Below are 27,117 nucleotides of genomic sequence, written 5' to 3' on the forward strand. Positions count from 1 at the left end.
GCACTAAAGTAGCAGCCAAGAAAAAAAAAGTTTCACGTCTGCTTTCTTTTTTGGAAATAATTCATGTGAACCTCCTACTAAAGAAAAATTATATAAATGTATTCTAGAGCTGATTGGATCTGCAGGAATTAATTAAATGAATAAATGTACCAACATGGCTAGATTAATCGAAACCCAATTGAATTTCCGGATATCATGATTTACACCGAAAAAAAATGAATTTGTTTTCCAAGTAAGGTCTAAAGATCAAGTGTTATGAGTGAAAAATCTATATTGGAAGAGTTTTATCCCCTTAGTGGACCGATCTGGTTTGAACTTGATTAATTGGACCCATTAGACTTGTGGACATTGGAGTGCAGACAATATTAAGTGAATAAATGTAAAAGATTACATTTTCATGATAAAAATTGCTTTTTTTAAAAGAAAATATACATTATTAAAGCACAAAAGAAATAGGGTTAATCACCCAGAAAAACATGACATTTGCACTTTCTTTTCTAAATATAGCACATCTTTTGAAAAATAGTACAGAAATGCACAACCTTTACATTTTTTCTTAAATATAACACGATTTTTTGATAGTATCACAAAAAGACACAACCTTCGCCCCTTTTTTCTAAATATAGCACCCACAGAAAGACACGGTCTTCAGGCATGGTTGTTAGAATCGCGATTCGAATCATAGAATCTTATGATTCTACGATTCAATGAGTAGCTAGCGATTCCGATTCTATGACATGAATCGAGAAGGTAGAATCGTCGATGAATCACGATTCGAATCGTAGAATCATAGAATCGTACCGATTCTACGATTCTAGTTTCAACCCAAAGTCATATACCCTCCCTCTCTCCCTCTTTATCTCTCTCATTGTGCGACAATATTGCTCTTTGGTTTTCTTATTTTATGAAAAGTTTGAAACTTGTATCTTGACTGTAAGTGATAAGGATTTGAAAAGTTTCTGCAACTACTTCGAATTGGGTTCCAGTCGATTCTTGATTGCCATATGGTTTGAGATGATTTAGGCTGTAATTTTTTTTCGACTTTTTTAAGTGCAAAGAAATATGATTTCAAGTAGGGATAGGCTAAGAAGAAATTAGGGAGGAAAGCAGTTTCGCCTACAAGATCCGTAATCACAGTATTATATCAATTTTCATTAGAGATTGTTATAGTGGGAGCACTCTCTTGTGAAAACTAAGCACCATTTGATTTTGATAAACAAAGTAGGAGGCAGCAAGATTTATCATTTAATGTTTACTTTAACTATTTCTGACATGGAATTTGGTGTGTGTGTATATATATATATATGTTGTTTTTTTAATTACAAGTAGAATCTTACGATTCACGATTCGATTCTACGATTCACGATTCCAAAATCATCGACAGATTCTAGGTAGAATCGCGATTCTGACAACCTTGTGACTTCAGGTTTAGTTGCCCATTTAGCACGACATTAATTATTTCGTCAGATTGTAACAGTAACGACAAATGTGGAGCTAACGATGATACGTGGCACAATATGATTGAATGAGTAAATTCAACAAATTTTTCCTCAATTAAAAATAATTAACAAAATTAAAAAAATTAAAAGACAAGAAAGGGGGATTCAACTTATTAAGAGGAAAGGGGAGGAAGCTAACGGTGGTGGCTATGCCGGTAGTTATCATCTCTTAATTAGGGTCATCGGCCACAACAGAACCCCAATTATGTGGATGGTAGTCGTAATCGAGGCACCCACCATTGGAATCGAAAGAGACCCGAATTGAGGGCTTTTTCATTTCGGCAGTAGCGATGTCAATTTCACCCCCTGCAATCTACAATTTGCTCGTTTCTTTTCTTATAAAAAAATCTTCTTTTTTATTTTTTAATTAAATAAAAATTTGTGAGACCCACTCGTCCAATCATTTTGTGCCATGATGCGCCGTTAGTTGTTACCGCTACATTTGATGAATAATTGACGCCATACGAGGGTTACAACTAAACTTAAATGTCGTGCCTCTATTTTTAAAAGATCTGCTATAGGGAAAAAAAAAGAGCAAAAGTTGTGCATTTATGTACTTCTCTCAAAAGGTCGTGCTATATTTGTGAAAAAATATAAGTTTCGCACATTTTTATACTATTTTTTAAATGTCGTGTTTTATTTAAAAAAAATATAAATATAGTACTTTTTAAATAATTTATTCAATAAAATATTATTTTTCAACCCGGAATTCGTGAAGCCAAGCCGAGATAACCCAATTTAGCAAACAGCTTCATAAACCTCCCCAACAAAACAAACATCCACCAAATGTAAAAACTAAAGAACAAGAAGAAGAAGATCAGAGGAGTCGATGCTTTGACGTCAGGGAAGAAGGAGGAAGGATCTTCCATTGTCTTTGGCCTTTCTCTGTTCTGTTTGCCCAGACCGAACAAACGAAAACATCAACCCCACGTCACCTCAAACAAAGCCTTTGTCCTTCCTCTCCCCCCCCCCCCCCCCCCCCCACCCCCACCCCTCTTTTTTGACTTATCATCGCATGCTTTATATTCAACCCAGAACAATGTCACTCCCCATTCTCGACTCTCCCTACACTGTGTCCTACCCAGTGGCGTAAGACCCACCACCAATCACCTACCCCGGCAAATCACAATCCCGTCCCTTGAAATTCTTGATTCCCTGCTTCTTTGAAGCCCGCTGCCGTGCTGCTGTTCGGGTTCTCATGCCAATGGGACCCGTCAGGGGAGGAGGAGGGGTCCTTAAGAAGACCAAGAGGAGGAGGAAGAACAAGAACAGCAACAAGGGAGGAGACAGCGACAAGGTTGACTCGAACGTGACACTGTTGGGTGCTCAGCCCCGGCAGAGCTTCGATTGGTGGGATGATTTCTCCAAGAGGATTACAGGTAGACAAGAACATTCTTCTGTCTCCTCTCTGGGTTTTGACTGATCCAGTGCCCCTGAGCTTGTTCTTGATTCGTTCCCGTTGCATTTGTTTCCCATGGGTTGTTGCTAGATTTATCGAGTATTCACTTGAAAGAATGCTTCTGCTCGTGGATTAATTGCTCGAACATTCTCCTTGATTGGTGTTTTTTTTTTTGAACCACACCACCCCCCCCCCCCCCCCCCCCCCCCCCCCCCCCCCCAGCTTGCTCACTAAGCTGCTCATGATGTGCATTATTGACGTTTCATCTCAGAAGTTTCAGCTTTTAAGTGGAACACTGACCCAGTAGAGGAACATACATTTTGGTTTCTAATCCTAGTTTCCCTCTGTTCTTCTTGCTTGTGTACGCTGTGGTATCGACTCACACTCTTAGCATATCTAAGTGGTTGTATTGTGGTACTTAACGATGGTTCTGTAGGATATGGAGTTCCTCGTTCGTCACAGAAGTATCATTATTGATAGAATGAGTTCTACATTTTTAACAAATGTAACTGAACGCACATCCATGGTGGAGCAAGTTAGAGCATTGTACGACAAATAACTACCCAGATACTATATAACTTTGAGGGCATTGGAGAGTGGTGTTAGCAGCTCATGCTGTTAGATTCATACTATTTCTGCAGTATCAAGTCGGTTTAATATCGAAAGATTATTTCTTTTTCTCCACGAGTCAATACCTTATCACTTGAACAAAGAAGCAACTTCTCCGACCTTAGAGAATGAATTGCTCGAGTATTGATATCCAAAATGTGCTTGGATCAGTTAGTTAGTGGATTAGAAATTCAGTCAACTCATTTTTCTTGTTGAACAGGCCTTAAAATGTTTATCTATATTTTGTTTTCATTGGAATAATAAATCTTATGGCGAACGATGGTGAGAAGGAAGAAGACTACCTGGACGGAGATTCCCTTTTTCATTTTTTCTTTGTCGAAGGTGAGCTGGGATAGTGCATTCACATGTGTTATAGAGTGACGGTGAGGGAGGGAGGAGAGAAATGTCGAAGACTAAGAACAGTGCAGCTACCCTTTTCGATCCAGTTCGGGCTAAAGTTTTCTTCTTAGACTTTCTTTCTAAGACCAAATCAATCATATAGTGGACTCTTCCACTTGACAACTATACATATGCTCTCTTACATTAATCGATAGCATTTTCATTTGCAACAGCCTTTTACCTTTTGCTTCTTTTGTCTTCTTACCTTGCATTTGCGATAGCATTTTCTTTGTTTGTATGACCTTTTCTATTCTGAAAATGGACTTTACATTGAATATTTCCGCACTACGGGTTCTTGCCAAATGAATCTGATTGTGGACTCTTCCACTTGAGCAATAATCTTAGTTATGGATTATATTTGTTTCCGAATTATCAAGGTGCACTTTCTAATTTTCTGACATAACGAAAGATATGCTCTTTTTTTTTTAATGACGAGTAAACGATATACTCATTTATAACCAAATGTTTTTTGAACTTATTTTCCTTTTGTAGAAAACAACATATCTTGCTCGTGCTATAGAGCATAGACACTTAAAACCTTCTAGATTATTGATGCACTGGTTAATTGCTTATCACATCGCGAGTAAACTATGTGTTGGCAGCTACAACTGTGTTCTGTATTGTTGGGTTTTTAACATGTCTCAATCTATCGGTTTCCCATATACGCCATGACTATATAGCAACGAAAAATATCAGGCTCCTTTTTCTGTAGGAAAAAGGAAGGATTATTGGGCAAAAGATTATTAGGGAAGAAATGCCTACCTGTGACAGATGTTCAACACATTTCATCAATTTGATCTAGTAGCATATTAGTTTGTCCCAGCGTCTGTACGCCTCTTTCAAATTGTTGCCTAAAAAGGCAGGTGTCCCCACTTAAGATGGTCATTTCTGAACTATAGAGTACCATGTCAGCGGTTGTGTTAAATCTTTTCCTCCTTTTTCTTATTGAAGGGAAATTATATGCTATATATTTAGAGGTTTATAATTGTGATTTATCTTAGGAAATAATATATGCTCTCTTACGATAAGTCTGCTTTCATCCACCACTCTTGCTTAATCGATAGAATTTTCATTTGCGATAGCCTTTTACCTTGATAGAATTATTGTGATTGACTTGCATTGTTTGTATTTGATACTTTCCAATATAGCAGACTCTTCCAATTGGATGCCTCTTATTAGTTAAACATTACATGAATTATATTTTTGCATGGCTCATTTCACTATTCAAGGGAACTGCATTTTTAATCAGACACTAAGGAAATTCTGAATTGAAAAAATGTGCTTGACTTTATGTACGTTTAAATATTCATATGATTTATTGGAGTGGCACAATATTATTATTTTCAAGGGAACTGCATTATTAAACAGACACTAAAGAAATTCTGAACTAGAAAAAGTGTGCTGGACTTTATGTAAATTTATTTATTTATACTATTTATCAGATTGGCACAATATTATTATTTTTAAAGAGGTTATAGATTGGTAATTCTTTGATGATGCGGTGCAACGCACTTGGCCATCCGACTAGTATATACATATATATATATATAAAGCCAAATCAATTGAACTTTATTATAGTACGTATTAAAGTGAAGTTATATATATATATATATATAAGTCACAGTTCACTAAGATGGACTGGAACTGCAAATCATGCCTCCGTCTCTTTCCCCGTCTTCTACTAAAACTCCTCTCTACATGGCAGGAAACCTCTGATAGTTACTTATCAAAATGAGAAAAAAAAAATTACATCGACAAAGAAGATATCTGTAAATTGAAATATCTGTTCGACCAGACGGAGACCCAGACCTCTTCTATCTTCCGTCCTTTTTGCTTGATTTCTTTCCATTTTTTATGAATACTTCTCCTTTCATATAAAGGATAAAATCTAATGTGGCGATTGCCCTATCATGCATGCATGATATATTAATTAGATTAACCTCGGAAGACAATACATTCTTAGAAATTAATCCAAGCCCTTCAATTTTTTTTTATTTTTTTCTAGCTTTGTTTGATGAAAAATTAATTAGACGGTTTTACTCTTTTTTTTTTTTACTCGGATGGTATTCCTCTCTCAATTAGATTTTGGTTTGCAAAATTAATTTTCAATCGTGACTCGTGAGAATTAGGGACGTTGATTGCAATTTATAGTAGTACAATAATCAGGTTTTGAATTTCTTTCCCTTAATATCAAATTTGGGATAGTTAATCGAACTGAAAAATCGGATTTTTTTTTCCGGGATACTTTAAAGAGGCTTGTTATTTATCTCAATAATTTAAAGAGCTGTACATATATTCCAATATACATCACGCACTATATATCATCTTTATTGACTCAAATTTTGAAGAACATTATTGAGTCCATCGACTATGGTAATATCTGATTCAATAGAATATCGACTGCTTGGGAGAAGGGAAAAAAATGACGTTAGTTGATTAATGAGAGTATGATCGTGAGGTCCCATTGTCAACCAAGGGTCTAGAAATCCTAAAACGTAAGACCAGACATAACAATTGTAAATTTTTATGATTTTGTGACATTAATCAAGGTTATTGATCCTTTTCAGTTTGCATTACAGGGGCGCATCTACGGTAATTGGAGTGGGGTCAATTGACCCCATTTGAATTCCAAAAAGTTCAACAGATGTAATAAAATTTTTCTTATCTTTCACAAACCATTTGAAAAAAAACATGATGAAATATATAATTTGAACCCATACGTCTCTTACATTCACTCAATTTAAGAAAAGAAATAATTTTTGGTAACCGAGTAAAAGAGTATGATCATACTTAACTCTACGGGATGAAAACAAAAGTAATTGTGAAAATTTATTATTAAATAATTAATTGTAATTATGGTTAAGAAAAAATATGTGAGAGAATTTATTAGTAAATTGAATAAAAAGATAAAAAAAATAATGATTGTTTTGTTGAATTTATTTTTCGATTTACTTTCAAGTAATGATCAATTATCTAATTAACCTAATATCTTGATTTTTTTAATCTGATTTTATCGGGCTTTTGTAACATTTTCCCTTAACTTGTGTTGTAACATTTGTCATTGTGTGGGGCCTGTGGGACCATATTAAAAGAATTCGACAATTGACACAAGGCATTTTCCATCTTCATTTGAACCAAAATTAACCGGAAAAAAGTTGGCGGTTCAAGTCCCGGTTCATCCATAAGATGGATTGAACCGTTCAAAAGCATTCCCCTCTCTCGTTGTTTTGATATATATATATAGGGAGTTCGAGACCGACACATTGATGGACCCACCAGCGCGCCGATGGGGTGTATGTATGTAGGTATCCGATGGGTTGTATGTATGTATGTAAGCATGTATACACAATGCTAGCTATATTAGTCAGTCAGTCCATAAACTTAAGGTCTAAGAGGATGGATAATTTACAATTACATGCACATCCCAGAAGGGCATCCTTCTTTTTTTTTTTTTTACGGGTTTCATTTCTTAGTTAATTAATTATTCATTAAAAAGGAAGCTCATTCTCTCGATTTACTGAGGCAAGTCTTTATATATTTCATGCACAGTGTGGAAACATTTTCATTCTCTCATAAAATTATAATTGAACTATTCAAAAGCATTCATGCAATTCTATTTAAAGTTATTTTTAAAAGTAAATTATCAAGAATTTTTATTTTCAATAATAATAAATAATAATACTAATAAATAAATTAATATTTTAAACTATCATAATTATTATTCTTATAAAATAAAAATATATGAACATAAACCCGTGCGTTGCACTGGATTGAACACTAGTTAACTTTAAAAACTGAGTGACTTAATCTAGCGAGCTGCTATTAAATTGGAATGGAGATGAATCGATATGGAAATTTCATTTTTGTGGTCAATGAATAGATATTGATTGATCTAGTTGGATATATCAAGAGATTTCTTAAGATTATCAATGGATTAAGTTTTGAGTTTTTAATCGATTAATATATAATAATGATGCCATCAAAAAAAAATCTTATCGAGTTATATAAATATATAGACAAGTAATGCTCCCCAAATTAAAAAATATATATGCCATTAGAAGCTTTCAAAAAATATTTGCCACCAAGCAGAAGCTCGAGAATCCTGCTGAAGCCACTAATCTTAAATATGATAACGCTCTTATTGTATGTGTTATCTCAAGAATATGGCAAACATATATGCAGCATACGTGCAGTGCACGAGCTAAAACACTAGTAATGGAAAGGATTCGACTGTTAGGAATTATAGAGCCCTAGCTTGTAAATCCTTCCTTTTAAAAAAAAAAAAAAATTAGAGTATCATCTTTTCATGCTCCTTGTAATATTATATATATATATATATATATAAAAATAAGTTGTTATTATATTATCAATAAAACAGTGATTTATCCCCCCAAAGACAAGCAACAGGCTCGCCTATTAAGTTACATATAAATTGCATGCCCATAATTAATATGTTCTTTACCCTTTATTTTTTATAGGCAACAAAAAAGTTTTTATGCATATCAAAATATTAAGTCGGTCTTAGGCTTAATTAGTGCACAAATTGCCGTAGTCTCTATCTTTTGGCGTTGGTGCCGTTCTACATATATAAAAATATATAGTATGTAAACCGTCGCTTGATCAGTATTGCGTCGGTCTTAATGTATTCTCTTAAGTACCAAATATATATAATTTTTCGTTTTGTTTTGTTTTTTTGGCAGGAATAGCACCAATTGACAAGTGTATATATCTGCATATATATATATATATCATATTATATGTTTCCGAGCAGGGAATATGTATATTCTATTATATATTTTATATTTTCAAAAAGAGAAGAACCGACTCACTCTCACTGGCCGCCCTGAAAAGGCCGTTTAATCGGAATTCGGAATCCTTTCTCACACCTCAGCGCCTCCTCCTCTCCTCCTGTTCTCTTCTTGTGACCCATCAATTAACCAACCCCTAGCGACGAGAGCCCTCCTGCAACTGCTCGTTCCTCCTCCTGCTCCAGCAATGGCCGCCATCGAGCAATTGGCGTCCAGCGACTCCTCCTCCAGCTGTGGCGGCATGGGACTTTGGGATATATTAACCATCGTGTTTGCAACGATCTTTATCCTTATTATCATTGTCACGTGTTGGGTGGAACAAGCCATAAAGCACGTGAAGAGGGAGCCGATGGAGAAGAGGTGAAGGCGCACTCTGGAATGCAGGGAAGCACGGCCTCCACCTCGATCAGCTCCGGTCCAGGCAGCTTCTCCTCTGTCTTCACCATCAGCTATGGCTCCCACCCAGGCCCCCTACTTCGGGCCCTGACTGACGTGGAGCCAGAGATTATCTATACACACTGGAGTTTTAAGGAATTTTCAGCTTTTGATGAGTAGGAGTTCTAAGGACTTAATTGTGTTGTTTAGCTAGCTAGCAATTTCTTCTACTTCATCAATTAATTAGCCTTTTTTTTATTGACATATATATTAATATTTAATCAATTGGTTTCATGATGATTGAACTTTATAGTATTGAAACAATTTCATATATACATGTATGACTGAATTCATTCATAAATATGCCATACCGTTGAAGGTTTCGATGAAAAAAAGATGTAGCGAAGGAAGAAAGGAGAGAAGCGTTAAATTGTGTGAGCATCGATCGGATCAAGATCACTTATAAAGAAAAATAAATAGTTAAAAAACTAATTAAAGAAATAATACTTCATATGCGTAAAACTTATCCTGTGTGACTATGACATATATAATATTATATTGCGCCGCTCTTAAGTTATTTCATTGTCAAAATTTATTGTCACCGGAAAATAATGTTGAAATTTAGGGCAGGACAAAAAAAGAATAAATTGTGGATGGCTGCTCTTATATTAAATGAAACAAGACTCGAACATTAAATTTTACTTAAGGGATTTAAATGCATTGAACCACTTGAATTAGTCCACATTGATCACTTTTACTTTTTCATCGCGTCGAATTATGTGCTATTATATATGATAACGGTCTTTGTCTCCCTCTGTATTTATTGAAAGATCATTTACTAATTTCATCTTTGAGGTACTTAGGGATTCTCCTGGGGTTCTTGGACTTTCAGGAGAGTCGATCGTTATCCACCTCATTTCACATGTTTGTGCAATTGTTCTCTTAAATAGAAGCTCGAGAATCTGCACGACTGGAAACCACTAATATTAAGATTATGACGTCTTACAAGTAGAATATGGCAATCTATCTATACATATATATAGTATTTCAAAGTACTCTCAATGAGAGCATCCGATTCATTTGTCGAGGAGTTTTCACGTAAACATTCTCGATGAATAAGGAGCTAAAGGTTTATCATCTCTTTACGTTCCCCGCGTTAACTTAGTTTTTAGTCTAATCTCTTCCTTTCTTTAGAAATTAATGAATTTTGAATTTTTCAAAAAAAATTACAATAAATTTTCAACATGCTTACGCGTTTCTCTAAAGAACAAGTATTGCGCGGACTGAATGACTAGTTAGGAATTGTATCTCACCTCGAAATGAATGGTGCATCTAGGGGTAATTCGGGACTCACAGGGACCAGTAAAGTTTGGAGAGATGAGAAGGGAGAAGTGGATTACGGGTTTATGTTCATAATAGTGGTATAACTGAAGTGACAGTTTAGAGCATCTTTGGCGGGTTTGACTGAGATTTGAAGAGATAGCATTACTTTTTTCATAATATACCAGCTGATGATAATACGTTCGTTCTCATTTGGTGAAAAAGTTCAGAATATGATACCCTCCTTTGCATTTTTTTTTTCTCCCTCTATATTGGTGCTTACATCATTTATTTATAATATTATAAAGGGAGAAAGATCCTTAATAGTGTTACTTTGAGAACTTTTGCTCTCTTAAATTGCCCGTCAGACGTCATGTCCAATTAATTATAACCATTGGCTTTAGGACAGATTGATAATTTCATTTAGTAAATGCCTTCCCACTCGCCCACTTTCTCTCCACTCTCCTCTCTCCCCTTCTTTTCCTTTTTTCGGTTTCTCTGTTGTTTCGTCTTCTTTCGCTCTCTCTCTCTCTCTCTCTCTCTCTTTCTCCTGTAATGGTTCCAATCCGATGCTTTTGTCTCCCCCGTCCTAGTCCTACATCCCCATTTCTTTTTCTTTTTTTTAATTGCTAAAAAATCTACATATATATTAGAAAATTATGAAAAAATTATTATATTTTTTCAGAAATTTTAAAGAGACAAGAAAAAAAGGTTACGACAGATCGTGCATGGTACGCGCACGTGTCTTGTATATTATAAAAGCTTATTGTATTTCTAATAGAAGATATCACATAGTCATTCGATATTCAAAATTGAAAATGAATAAAAATATTTCCGTAAAATCTCGCGTGTAGTGCAAGTACATGTCTAGTCTAACTAAAAAAGATCTTCTCAACATAATTAGAGACTAAAAAGAAAAAAAAAATTAAAATGTGACGAGACTAGCTATGTGCTTTGCTGAGAGATGTCTTCTATTGACTCTAATTATGAAAATAATATGGGACGGTCCATCAGTTACGTTGCTTCTGTTGGAATAAATTAAGAAACGACTAATAATATCGGTCTCTCATAGATTTATACGCAACCATATATATGAGCGCTTCATTTATTTAGTGACCAAATGCAATCGATGTATGTGATTTAATTTTTACTTTTTCTTATCACCTTATGCGCTTCAAACATCATGGTGTGTTTATCTATGTTGCTTACAATGAAGGTACATCGCATTTCCCCAATGTAGAGTCTTAGCGTCCCGAGCGATCCGTTGTGGACGACACATAATTTGAAATATTACAATTTTGCAGCTGTATTAAATTCTAGTTTTTTTTTTTTTTGCTGAGTTGAATTTTAGATTATAAGTTGAACTATATAACCTTAATCGAAGTGGATTAGCTTAAAGCTTTGTGTAAATGATCTTGCTACTTAGCTGTTAATGAAATTTCCCAGTTCAACCCAAAAAAAAAAAAGAGTTTTGTGGGCTAAAATGTTAAATGGATCATCCATGATGAAGTTAACTCTATCTAGATAAGTCAGATCTATTAAACTTTATGGCATTGAAGTGAACTATTTATTGTGTGCGTGTTTGTGACTATATATGTATATATATGTATATCAGAATTCATTAAGACTGCAACAGCAAATCAAGCTGCCTCACCTTGATTAATTAAGACTAAACTTGTGAGCGAGAGTACTGGGAAACGATACAGTAGAGACAGATAAAAATTAGTAAAACCGCTGATATGGAGATTCTGTGTTGACCCGATCGGTGGAGACCCTCGTTAAATCATTTGTTTTTGCAGCTACCGATTGTAGATTGTGGGGGAAGAGAAAGAAGATAGAGACACAAAGAACAACATTAACACTGAACGCATTGAAGATCTATTATCTTCAGCTTGGCGATGTCGTAGCCTGCCCTCTTCTTCCTGAACGCATTGAAGATCGAGAACGTCTCAGTGTTCTTAAAAATGATGGCCTTGTAGCGATCGAACCCGTCCTTGACAATCCGGGAGCTGCCGCCGTTCCCAGCGACGGACAGGGAGAGGGCGGGATCGACGGAGAGGGTATAGTCGCCGGAGGTGAACTGCGAGGGCAGAGGCCATAGGTAGGTGAGAGAATCGGCGGATTTGGAAGCAGAGATGGGGTGCGGGGAGCGGACGAGGAGGAAGAAAGCAAGGAGCAGAGCGGGAATGGACATGGCGGAGAGAGACGAGGAGCAGTCGACTCTGTTGCGTGTGGCCATTGAAGGTAGTTTGACCACAAGCAACCGACATATAAAACACACAGAGACCGGAAGGTAAAAATTCGTACCTCTATTTCATGATTCAGTCCATGAATGACCCCACCCCCGGATCCAAATCAGAGGTTTATTCATCAAAAAAAAAAAAAAAACAGGAGTTTTCAGGTTGACTGAAGTAAATCCGATCCACTTGGGTGGGACCCCCAAGTTCTTCCTTCTCCTTCCTCCCCATGTCAGCGGTGACGCAACCAGCTAGTCAGTCAGACTCGACGTATAATTTGTTTGGTTCTAATTTTCCTTAAACTACATATATAAAAGATCAGTGCAAGCTCTGTTCTTAATCGGGGGTAAGGCCGTGAAGGCTTGATTAGCAGCTCCAGTTCGTCGTAGTGAACTGTGACGCGTATAGACAAATATATATATATATATATATATATAAACTTCATTTTAATACTAATTCAGCAAAAAAAAACTTCATTTCAATACTATGATAAAAAAGTTGAACAGATATGGCTTATAAATACATAGAGAGAGTAAACTTCATCAGGGAACATTTCCTGGACGTACCAAACTATTCACTATAACGTAACATATCATCCCAAAATATTATAATTCCTATGATCCACTTTGATGGAAGTTCCCTAGAAGCTGGTTTTTCAAGTAGATCCATAACATCATCAAATCAATTAGAGTATGGATTATTTAATCCTTTTTTATTCCTCTTTCTATATCATCATGCAGTATATACAAGACAGTCAGAGAGACCAAGAATGTGTTCCTGACTTACTCGCCCTCCGTCTCCTCCTCCTTCGACTCCGGGGTGGAAGAAACCTCCGTTTCTTGACTCTCCTCCTCCTCCGACTTTGGGGTGGAAGAAATCGACTGCTGTGACTCAGCTGCATCGGCATTGCGTTCGGTCTCCCAGGCTGCCCTTTGGCTTGTCTGATCTTTGTGTTTAGCTATCCACCTAGCAAGACCTTTTATCATGCCCCCGGTGTTCCGTTTGCAGGTGAAGAGACCATTGTAGATGGTCAAGAAGGAAATCACCACCACGGTGATACTGCCTAGTACGGCCCACGAGCTGCGGTGGTGGTGGTGGGCCACAGCGATTGGTGGAGCTCCTTCCACGAAAATCACTGGGGAAAAGCACGGATAAAGGCAATACACCGTAGGTGGCAGAGGAGGAGGCGGAGGAAACTGAAAGGGAAAAGGAAATTCTGGTGGAGGTGGGGATGGGGATGGTGGAGGACCGAAAAACTCCATATGCTGGAGTTTCCTTGATTTCATAGTCTTCCTCTTCATCGCGATGGTTTCGGGTGCTGTTGAAATAATGGGGAGGACAGAAAGAATTCTAATGGTAAGTGATGGTGAGAATGAAGAAGACGAGCGGAACGGAGATTGCCTTTTTTTTTTTTTTTCCTATCCAATTTATAGAGGGTGAGAGAAGTGAGACCGCGAGAGACAGACGGGACATATGCTCTCTTACCGTAATTGACTTGCATCGTAGCATAGCATAGTCGACGGCAAGTTTCATTTGCGATAACCTTTTACCGTAAGTGACTTGCTTCGATGGAAGCTCCCTCGAAAGTCCACAATTTAATCCCGTAGCACGTAATGTAAAAGACCAACTTTTTAGCTTTTTGAGTTGTAGCAGACTTCTGAAAAAGAAAGCTAATACAAACAATGAAAGTGATAACAAGATAAGAAGACAAAAGAAGCAAATACAAACAATGCAAGATTAAGCTTAATTAGAGCCGCGGCTGGTTCCATACAATCACAATGTGGAAATTTATTTTCACTCAGAAAATAATGTTGGAATTTAGTGGAACGAAAAGACGAGATCATGAGTGCCCTGCTCCTAGAATAATTGCAACATAAATTTTTTTGTTTTTTGTTTTATCGGTTACTAAGATTATCAGAAGACAAATTACAACACAAATTCTTTGTACAACGCAAACCTTGGCAATTGCCTGTTTTATTCTTAGTTATCAATCGGCCTTAGGGAATTAATCAACATATATAGCAAACACTGTTCTATTTATAAGATGTGTGTATGTATACAGTGCGCATTGCTTGATATGCGCATCTCCCTTGGTGCGACTGAAAACAAATCTCCCTTAAAAATAATTGGCCGATCGAGAACGTCCTTTTATAGTACGTAATTCATAACTTTCATCACGTCAAGGTACATAATAATCAAGGATGTTTCTACAATGGTACATTAAAAATCGTCACTATTGTAGCATATAGAATATGAACCGTTAGATATTTATTCTTAAATCTCAACCATTCATTTTTATCAAATATAAATAAATAAATAAATATATATATATATATATATGTATATATCGAGAAGTTTTCTTCATCGAAGACATGCTTTGTTCTAGGTTACGGCTTGGAGCAAGATATATATATATATATAGTCCCCTGCAACGAAAAGAAAATTCACCCTCATATCATATGAGGTTACAACGTAACTCTTGCTTTGAGTTGTCTGCCCTGCAACATTAAGGGCTGCTACTATCTAACCTAGAGCTGGAAATTGTTAACAATTTGATGTTCTAATGCTGATGGACTGGATTTGGAGCATGGGGCCGACTAATTTAGCTTTCTCTAGAGATGCTAACTCTCGGATAGAAACTCGAATACAAAGGTATGATGCTTCTTATATAATCTTTGCACGACGAAATATCAAGAAGCCAAAAGGAAATTAAGAAGATGACCGACTTTCCGATTTAGTGTTGCAATATTCGGTCTCAAAAATGATGGATTTTGTCGAAAGCAATACAAACATCTACATGTTTTATGTTAGTTTGGTTTTGCATTGTTTCCCTCCATATATGCATAAGGTCGATAAATTATGCATACCAATCAATAAAAAGATTGTCACTTACACTATCTCAGAAATAATCAATATTACAAATTCACCAGTAAGCCAGTGAATTTTGGCAATCGACATACATACATACATACATTTACACACACACACACACACACACACACATATATATATATACAGAAGTCTTAATCTTGTGCTAGCTCTGTCCATCGAGCTCCCTTCAGAAAGTGTTTTTTCCTCTCGAGTTTCTTCTGCTTCGGAGTCCGGCGGGGACACTGGACCAAAAGTGTTTCCTTCTCCCCCCGCCCCCCCTCTATCTATCTATATATATATAAATATATAGGCAGCTTGCAATAGTATCTATAGTGAGAGGACATTTGTTATATAAATCTCCTTGGAAACAGAAATAAGATAAATTAACGAAAACACTCTTTCATAGTTTGGAATCTAATTATATAAGTTCAAACATCATGGTGTGTTTATATATGTTGCTTACAATGAATGTACATCGCATTTGCCGAATGTAGAGTCTAGCGTCCCAAGTGATCCGTTGTGGACGACACATTATTTGAAATATTACCATTTTGCAGCTGTATTAAATTCTAGTTTTTTTTTTTTATTTTTGAGTTGAATTCTAGATTATAAGTTGAACTATATAACCTTAATCAAAGTGGATTAGCTTAAAGCTTTGTGTAAATGATCTTGCTATTTAGCTGTTAACGAAATTTCCCAATTTTCCCACAAAAGAAAAAAAAAAAAGGTTTTGTGGGCTAAAATGTTAAATGGATCATCCATGATGAAGTCAACTCTATCTAGATAAGTCAGATCTATTAAACTTCATGGCATTGAAGTGAACTATTTATTGTGTGCGTGTTTGTGACTATATATATATATGTATGGATATCAGAATTCATTAAGACTGCAACAGCAAATCAGGCTGCCTCACCTTGATTAATTAAGACTAAACTTGTGAGCTAGAGTACCGAGAAGCGATACAGTAGAGACTGATAATAATTAGTAAAACCGTTGATATGGAGATTCTGTGTTGACCCGATTGGTGGAGACCCTCCTTAAATCATTTGTTTTTGCAGCTACCAATTGTAGATTGTGGGGGAAGAGAAAGAAGATAGAGACACAGAGAACAACATTAACACTTGGACAAGATTAATTTAATATCGAAAGATCATTTCTTTTTCTCCACGAGTCCATTCCTTACCACTTGGACGAAGAAGCAACTGCCGGTACATGCTGGCCCAAGTAGAGGCCCAACAATGGTTGTGCAGGCCCGACAGTGGCAGGCATTGCCCATTGGGATGGGCTCATTCAGCAGCTGGACGAGCGCAGTCGTGCTACTCTTAATTCACTCTGAATAAGGAAACCATTCAAATATATGAAGTGAATATTTTTGAAAATTTGTAATGGCATGTATAAATTTTTATTTTATTTGGGTAAAGTAACTAGAAAAATATGCAATTTTTTCAAAATTTCCTGTTCTGTATAGGAGAGAAATTATGAGAAGCACATCATTATATATAGTCTGAGCTCGAAGAAAGGAAAAGTTTGTTGCAATTAATCTAAGGGTAGGGCACTCATGATTTTATTTTTGTCCCCCTAAATTCCAAGATCACTTTCCGCTGAAAATAAACTTCGACGTCAAAATAACGAAACTATAATTGAATGAACGGTTAAGTTTAATCTTAATTAAAATTTTATTCGCGATATGACTATTAGTTATATGTCATAGTCAAATGGGATAAGTTTTATGCGTACGAAGTATATAATATTTTTTTAAAAAAGTTTGTTAATACTTATTCTTCTTTATAGTAAGTGATCTTGATCCGATCGATGATCATGCAATTTAATAATGCTCCTCTCATTCATCGTCCTTCACTACATCTTCTTCCCCCCCTCAAAACTTTTATCGAGGTCGGCATGGATGAATGAATTTTGACATCTATGTATGTATGAAATTGACGTTCGTTTCATGAATATATGCTGTAAAGTTCAACCAGGAGAGCGATTAATAATCTCTGCACTAAATTAAAATGACTAATTGATGAAATAGAATAATTGCTAGCTAGACTCAATTAATTTGTTCAAACTCCAGAATTAATGTAGACGGTGGTGAAGAAGGAGGAGAAGCAGCCGGAGCTGGAGCATGACGAGCTGAAGGAGGCTGTGCTTTCCTACATTCCAGGGCACGCACCTATGCTTATTCCTCCTTCGTCTCACCCCCCTCCCTCGTGCGGTCGCCGCATCGTATAAGAAAGATAAGTAACATCCTCGCTGAGCCCGTCACTCAAAAGAGCTAACTGCTAGTGAGGTTAATAGAGCATTTGCAGTGCAAGGGCCAATTCCCCTTTTGGGGGCCCACATGTGGCTAAGTAAGCAAAGTGGCATTCAAGAAACAAACCGGCAGTTTCTCTACAATGCAAGTCTCATTCTGTGATACTCATGTGGTCCCCACTTAATTTTTTTCTTTGAAAATATACTTTCACATTAATTTAGTATTATATTTACTTAGTAAATTAGCATTTTAATTACCCGGTTTAAATAAAAATTGTAATTATTTAATATTTATTTTTATTTTTCAATTTAAAATTTCAATAAAAATATAAATAATTAAAAAATATTAATTACGGATAAGATCGAATGATTAAAAATAACATTGCATAATTTAAACACTAAATTAAAAAATGCATGACATAGAGAACGATATTACGTAATTGAAACACTGAAAAGGTATGAATCGATAATTCATTGGCGATCATGCCCCCCTTGACGGTTATGAAACTGTCAAAGATGTTTCACCAAATCCGCCCATCGATGTTTTTGTTGATCGTGAAGGTTAACACTCTTTGGATATAAGTCAAAGATGGAGAAATATTTCCCTCAGACCTTTTCTCCAGTTCCGTGCCCACTTCTTCTTTGTCATCATCTGGGAGAGGGCCGAATCTTTCGGCATACATTTCATGCTCATCCCCAACAATCATCTTATGCAAAATAATGCACGCTCGCATAATTTTTCCAAGCTTGGACTTCTTCCAAGACCGTACAGGACCACGTATAATAGCAAATTGAGCTTGTAGAACACTAAGTGTAGGCTCAACAACTTTCCGTACCTCTTCTTGACATGAAGCAAATAACTTTCTTTTTATCTCCTTGCAGGCGGGGAGATTGTTTTGACAAACGTTGCCCATTTAGGATATATACATTCGTTAAGTAATACCTCATTGTGTAGGTGTTACCATTAACAATGTAGGTTACTTCCGGAGCGCGATCATTGATCATATCATCAAACAATGGTGTCCAATCTAACATGTTAAGATCGTTGTTAGAACCGGCCACTCCAAAACATGTATGCCATATCCATAGGTCACTTGAAGCCACAACTTCAAGTATTAGAGTCAGAACCCCATGGTGGCCACCTCGGAACATACCTTTCCATGCTTTGGGACAGTTCTTCCACTGCCAATGCATCCAATCCAAGCTCCCCAGGATACCAAAAAGCCACGGGCCACCCCCATCCGCAACAATCATTGAATATTGCCTGCATTAGGGCTTCGCAAGTATTGCTCACTAAATACCGATATCACAACTTTGTCAAACTTCTCTAGGTATTGATTAGTGGTGCTTTCACCTATCCATATGGAGTCATTAATGGCATCAGATGACACACTGTACGCTAACATATGAATTGCCGCCGTGAACTTTTGTAATGGGGATATGCCTGTTCTTCCAATTGCATTGTCCTTCTCTTGGAAATATGGATCAACAATAGTATTGAATCCATTATGTGCTGGAAGAGCTCTAGCCTCATTGGAAACCTTCGCTGGAAATATGATGGTAGGTACACTGGCTTCGGTGCGAAGTAGTCATCCTATAGAAGATCATGCCCCTCTTGACATCAATTCTTCTTCGAAGTCTCCTAGAAGAGCTTTCGTCCTCTTCCTCCATTTGCATTAAGAGATCGAGCATTTGCTCGTCCGAATTTTTGAGCAAAAACCCTTTCAAGGATGGAAAATTTCTTAGATTGCTTGGTGTTTCTAGCCATTTCTTGGAAATTGAGATCAGAAAGGGGAACGTGAGAGAAAATATGGAATAAGGTTGCAATAGATGAGCGTGAGAAAATGTGGTGGTCGAAGTTTTCATTTTATAGAGTGAGGCATAACATCTAGTTTGAAATGACTATATTTCAATGGCTACATTTCAACAGCTATATGTTAATGGCTATAATTGTAACAACTAGTTTCTGTTTAACTAAAAAAATAAATTTGTTGAAGGAGTCGTTGGATAATGAATAATTATTTATTTATCTCATATTTATCAAATTATATCAAGCTGAATGAATATAATCTTTAAATTGATTAACAACTCCATCGCATAATTTAAACATTACATTGAAATTTAATTCAAACTTACACCCTAGCTACATTACATAAATTTAAATTGAAACTTAAACCATAGCTACATTACATTGAAATTTAAACCCTAACTACATTGCATTGAAATTTAAGGCTTGCGAAGCTTCTCCATAAGATCAGTTAGCAGTTGGGAATGTACCGTCGTTGTTCTTCCGACATGATAGAGGTATCCATATCGAGGAGCATTAATTCGTTTTTCTTTTGCTTTTCCTTTATCAAATCCTCATGGAGGTCAAGTCTTTATGCTACTTGGCTTTTGAGCTCACCGTACTTCTCATCCTTCTGGCCATCAAACCCGGGCGCTTTGGATTTTGCTTTAAGCTTCCTTTTCGCTGCTGTTGAGCCTTGTGGACGAACCGGAGACTGCACAGCATCCAAATTGACAATTGTCTCGTCACAATTTGACGATGATGAGTACTGTCCATACGCACTCGTCTTTGTCCTCTTGGAGTCTCCGAAAATTTCCATTACATCGTATAGAGCTTGCCACTTTGGTTCGTGTTGTAGTATTTTCCAATGCTTCTCAAAAGAGCAATCCTTTCCGTACCTCACCACATATTCTTTGCGTGCCTCTACCATGACATCTTCCTTATTGTAACCAGTAATTCTGTCTTGACGTGCTTTTGCATAGTAGGCAGTGAAATGACTAACCCCATTACTGATTCGGCCCCCATAACTCTTTTAGCGAATTTTCATTCTTCTTTATCAAATTGAAGTTGTTGTCAATAGTGCAATAAAAATGGACCCGAAGTCAAAAGCCATCGACTTTCTGGTCGGTGCTAACCACGGAATCCTTCGAGACATTTAACCATGCACTCATGAGGAGATCATCTGGCTCTTAACGCCAATGTGAATTCTTTTGTCCGTCATCTTGAACTTCGACATCTTGGTCGTTTGGATCGACACCATCGATAGCATCTTGGCCGGACATTCGAGAGTATTGTGAACCCATGGGAGTTTCGGGGCATTGTTTAGATGAGCCCTCGGCATTAGCAGCGCTCAGACCCGAGCTATTGTATTGCACTTGAATTGGATGAGACGATGTATCGTTGCCTCCATGAAATTGTGGAAGCATGTGTGGATGATAAGTAGTTTGATAATAAGGACGATTTGGATGTGGAGGAAAATTTGGATGATGAGGGAAATTTGGATGTTCGGGGTATGGAGATTGAGAATTTGGGTAATTTGAATTTGGAGACGAGAAATTGAGATTTTGCATGAAATTGAGAGTATCATCATTATTGGTTTGATTGGAATCCATCTTGAAAATGAGAGGAAATGGATGAGAAAATGTGTGAATAATGTTGAATTTATATGTAGTATTTATAGGAGAACTTTTTAAAATCATTTAAAAAAAAACTAGTTATAACAGTTGAAAGAGCAAGGACTCTTTCAGCTATTTTTTTTTTTTAAAAAGGGTCAATTGGGGCAGGCACCGACCCATTTCATTGGGCTAGTGCTGCGGGCCCAAGGCTCCCGCAGCGAGAGTGCCATTTTGGGGTCAGTCCAATTGCCACGTGGACCCAACTAACTCCAAAATCGGGCACCCACTGCCAATACTCTTAGTCTTAGGTCTTACATATAAATCCCAAATCTTTCCATTGTATAACCGATGTGGCATTCGCGGAGTATGACAAACTCCTCCCTTTTAGTTCTTGCGTCCTCGCTGGGCACTTGGGTTGGGGTCCAAAACATAACTCCCATGGATTCGGGCTCGTGGGTAGCCTCCAAAATGCCTACCCGCAATCATACATGGTTGTGGGAGAAGATCAACTTTGATACTATATGTAACGTCATTGCTAGGCCCATCGCTCAAAAGAGCTAGCTGCCAGTGAGGTCCATATAAGCCCATGAAAATTCGATATGATCCATATAAGTTAAGTAATTCTATGACATCGGTGTGAATTCGGGTCTTTTCAGTCCAACTGGGACCCTAGTTCCTGAATTTCTATCCAAATTAAGGTTGAGAAAAGGAAGTTTTCCAATCATTGACTCAAACTCATTGTCGAACCCCACTCAGTGGAATATGGAAATACTTATGGTAGAACGAGTCAATCTAATCTTTCACAATAAAGTAATAGATGGAACTGCCATTAATATATATATATATATATACATATACATTTGGCTTCCAAAACTTTTCTTAATTCAGTTAACTAAACTAGCTCGATCAACTTGCGCTCGCTCGGTCCTTAATTCGCTCGTAACATTCATCACAATATTTATTATTAATTTATTGTGCTCTGGCATACGTTAACTAATTTGTAACACAAAAATTGTTCCCATTTTAATTTCTTAATACATGGAATAGTTGACGATCGATTGAGCAGTGGTCAACATATATAATGCATGTTACGTTGCATCCTCAGTGTAGCTAGCTAGTATGAAATTATATATACTAGGAAAAAAATAATCGCACGTTGCCGCGTCGTAATTTTACGACCAAAATTATAGATTTTGAATGAATATTTTGATTATATAAGTTTCAAAAATTATTATCATTTGGTTGAATATTATTTCACTGGGCACACATTTCTCCCTTTATATAGTAGAGTAGAGATGAGAACCATATCATCATCACATCGTATTATTTAAGGAAAAATCATGTTAAACTAATAAGATATTTTCTTTTCAAAAATAGGAATAAATAAGCCAAATAACAAAATAGAAACATCAAGACACAAACTTGAGGAAAACATGGACTCATTGAGCATAGTGATTAGATAAAACTGAGCATTTTTTTAATGAAATATTATTGTATTTTATCATATTGAATTCTAACATTTATTTAAGTTTTTTTTTTTGGCTTTGTAAATTGACAGTCTCATGGTACCTTCTGTTGATTGGTTATCAGAGTAAGAATCAAATAAAGAATAATTTGACAAAAAAAAATAAAATTAAATAACCATGTGCAAAGATTGGCTGTAAAAGTAGAAAGACTAATTCCTTGGAATTTAAGCTGATGTTTGAGTGCCAAGCTAAGGAGACTTTCAAACCTCCAAAAAATTATTTCTATTTTTTTAATTGTGACTATTCTCCTTTTATCTTAATAAATGTGTATATATATATATATAAGACACATACATAGTACCTAGTTAGCTAGTATCTAGATTTTACACACACATAAACTGCCGGGTTCCAGTCTAGGTCTGGTATTGTTCCTTCCATCTGATCCTGTTCTGTCGATTTCTACTTATACATGTATAGCAATTCTTATCTTCTGCTGCTATATATAGCACTCGCGATATATATTATATTTGGCTTCTAAAGACTTTTCTCAATTCAATTAATTATTTAAGCTCGTTCGATTTGCTCGCTCGTATTGTACCTTTTAGAGAAGGGGTCCACTATATTCTTGAGAATGTGACCGGTATCATCCTGCATGATTGAATAGCATGATTTCTAGCTAAATCCCCAAATTCAAAATAGATAAATATATCTATCGAGTCTAATGATTCTTCGATAATCTACGTATATTTTCATAAGACAACTTTCTTGTAAGTTTGAATTCTGAACTAATTATTGGGCCCTTCTTTTTAGTTTTATTTGCACCCATTGTTAGAGTTTCATGTAAGTCCCGAAAGAAGAAAAATACTTTCTTCTTCAGTCACCAGAAATAGAAAAAGGCCAATTCGCAGTCAAGCACCAAAAAGAGGAAAGAATCAGAAAGACTCATCATGATCATGTGTTCTGCTTACTTACCATATCTCTCGTGTTTATTCTGTTTTGTCCTGAGATGGGATAGTTGCCACGATCGAATCACTATTTTATTGATGATGATGATGATGATGATGATAAATTATACAATTACAAATTATTAGACATAGAGGATAGAACCTATAAACCTAACCAAAAAAAAAAACCAGCCCACTGACATGTAAGAGAAACATAGAGAATCTCTTTATTTTTCTCACCCCCCACACACATATACACAATTTTTTTTTTGCTGAAAGTGTTTAGTTATAATCTACCGCAAAAGTGAATACAAGAGAAAATGCTCAATGTCCAATTGGGTATTACAAGAACGGAAGAAATAGTTTATTCTTCAAGTGAACAATAAAGGATAATAAGTGAAAAAAATCACAACGGATAAAGATAGATATAGATGTAAAGATCCGCTCCCAATTTGCTAACAACCTTTCATCACATACTCCAGCCAATACTGGGAAGGGAGAAAAAAGATTGCACCTTGCCCCAAATCCATGATGAAAATCTACGATGCTACGAAACAAAGTATAGTAGCAAGGTATATTGGGTCAGTATCCATGCGCAAGATCCTACCATAGATCACAACCTCTAATTCGAATAATCAGACCTAATACTTAATAGCCCAATCCCAAAATAATCAAACCAAGATTGTCGGGGCCTCCTTGATCGGTTCAGACCAGCATTTATCTCAGGAAACCAAGACCTGTTCAAAACCCAACACAAAAAGGCAAGCCACAAAAGTCGATTTGAACAAGCTGGAAGGTAAGATCAATCAAACTTCGGGTGCTTTCATCTAGGTGGTGGGCGGTGATTCTGTCGCGGGGTGTGGAGAAGAGGTCGTAGAGGAGAAGTCACCATCGGGCCGACCCACATAAGAGATTTTACGATGCAATCAATAAAGATGAATTGCACTATACAATTGAATAAATTACTTAATTTTTAAGTAGAAAAGCATTTTATCGAAAGGTAAGTAATTTTTTTTTGAAATATGTGTAAATTATTTCGAAGTTCGTACAAAATACCCTGAGATGTGTATGCTATAGAGTAAGTAGTTTATTATAGAGTAAAGTAAGTTACTTTGATTGTATGATACAACTTGATTGTACCATAGACCTTCCCTATTATTTGTTATTTATCTATGTCCGTTTGAATTATTATTATTGTTGTTATTATTATTATTATTATTGAAGCTTACAATATCTTGTTATATATGATTGTTAGAAAATGATATTCCTCCCAAAATGGAGCCCTTTAAATCCAGCAAATGTCTCAAAATTAAAGGAGATTACTCGTCCCCGAGAGATCAAATTGATTACAGGAACATGAGTTTAATTAGTGGATTTATTAATGAATAAGGAAAAACATTATTTGGACGGGTGGTAAATGGATTGACCTTAAAACATTATCTGGTTCAAGTTCTCTTTCTACCCCTTGAGCACGAATTCGGCGAACCCATCAAGCGAGGCCCGTGGCTGGGTGCGCATTGGGTTCAAGCTTTGGGTGTGGCTCAGGAACCCCTAGCTCGCTGGAGCTCTGAGCTCCAACGAACAAGGGGATTGTTCGTCTCCTCCTTTCTTCTTTTTTTTTTTTTTTTTTTGTTTTTTTAAATTTCAGTTTTTTATATTTTTAATAAATATTATATAATTTTTATTTTTAAATAAATAAACTATTAATTAATTAATTAATTAATTAAGCATAATACATTGATCTACGACTAGTTAATTAATTAAGCACAATCATGCGGCTCTCACTCACGTTGGTCAAACCATGCATGCATTCTTAATCAATAAATTGTGAAGGTCGCGATATTGATTAAGCAATGGTTATACATATTATATATTTGTAGAACGGCACCAACGCCAAAGTATAGAGACTCCAGCAGTTTTTGCTCTAATTAAGCCTACGACAGACTAATTATCAATATGTATAAAAATAATTTTTTTCGTGGGTATAAAAACTTTTTTTTTGCCTATGAAAAATAAATAAAAGAGAAAGTACGAAAATCCCTTTATAGTTTAAACTTGAGACAAATTGGACCATGTAGTTTTTCTATGGATAAATAACACCATGTGTTTTATTTCGTGAGACATAATGAACCTCACAATTAATTTTTTATCAGTTTTGGTCCTCAAACTTTTCTTTTTGACATTATTACCCTCAAACTTTCAACTTTTTTTTTCAATTTGATCCTAAAATTTGAAAAGAAAAAAGAAAAGAAAGGGGAGGGGGACCGGGGCCATCGGTCGTCAACCCCGACCCCACCACCGAGGTCACATGCACCCACAGAGGATGCCGTCGACTATGGAGGTGGGGTCGGGATTACAGATTGATAGAACCTGCCACGAATTGACCGGGATCTCGAACTCGAGATCTCGGTAGATTCAAGAGCTAGGGCCACTAATCGGCGACCCCGACCCCACACTCAAGGTTTTTGGCGTCCTCTATGGGTGTCGGCAACTTCAGTTGTGGGGTTGGGGTTGCAAACTGGCTGCCCAAGTCCCTTTTTTTTTTTTGAATTTTAGGATCAAATTGCAGAAAATTTAAAAGTTATAGGGTAATAATGACAAAAAGAAAATTTTGAGGACCAAAAGTGATGAAAAACTAACTGTGATGTCCATTATGTCTCACGAAGTGAATCACATGGTATTATTTATCCCTAAAAAATTACATGGTCCAATTTGTTTCAAAATACAAGGAGGGTTTTTGTACTTTTTCCAATAATATATTAATGGGCAATCTATGTGTACCCGAAAATGGGATGTTGGTCTCTTACAGGCAAACCTGTTGTTTTTCTTTTAGGGAACAAATCCCTGTTTTATTGATAACAACTTATATAATTACAAAGAGCATAAAAGATGATATCCTAATTAGAAAAGAGAATTTTCAAGGGATCCACAATTCATAATTGCAGAGTACTTTCCATTGCTAGTGTACTAACACGACGTACATTGCATATATTTATGCCATATTCTTTAAATAACATGTGTAAGACGTCCTAATTTTAATATTAGTAGTTTCATCGTGATTCTAGAGCTTATGTTAAAAGATTAAAATTGAACAATGATATGAATCGAGAGGTGTATAAAGATTTTCCTGAAATTCCAAGAACCCCAAGAGAAACTCTACGTACCTAAAAGATGAGACTAGTAAAATGATATTCGAATAAAAAACATAGGGAGAGCCAAAGACAGTAATTGTAAGTAGCACAGAATCCGATGGATGAAAGAGTACAAGCGATCAAAATATAAAAACATTGTGAACTTAGTGAACAAGACAATATAAAAGTCCACTCTCAAGCCAACGCGGACTGGTTTAAGTGGTTATACATTTATTTCTGTTAAATAAAGTTTAGAGTTCGAATATTGTAAATAGAGAAAATCTACACTGAGAGAATTTTATCTTTTAATGAACTAATACATTCTAACTGGACTAGTCTGGACTTTTTGGGCTTTCAAATAACATAATGCGCACTAAAGAATTGAATTGATCCACAAATTATTT

The 27,117-nt window shown here is 36.1% G+C and overlaps 1 pseudogene; it reads left to right on the top strand.

The window, feature by feature from the left end:
• The first annotated feature begins 2,490 nt into the window (after nucleotides 1-2,490).
• Nucleotides 2,491-27,117, top strand: part of LOC116198130 — a 61,695-nt pseudogene continuing 37,068 nt past the window's right edge.

This window comes from Punica granatum, chromosome 2 (assembly GCF_007655135.1).
Source record: "Punica granatum isolate Tunisia-2019 chromosome 2, ASM765513v2, whole genome shotgun sequence".
NCBI classification, from domain to species: domain Eukaryota; kingdom Viridiplantae; phylum Streptophyta; class Magnoliopsida; order Myrtales; family Lythraceae; genus Punica; species Punica granatum.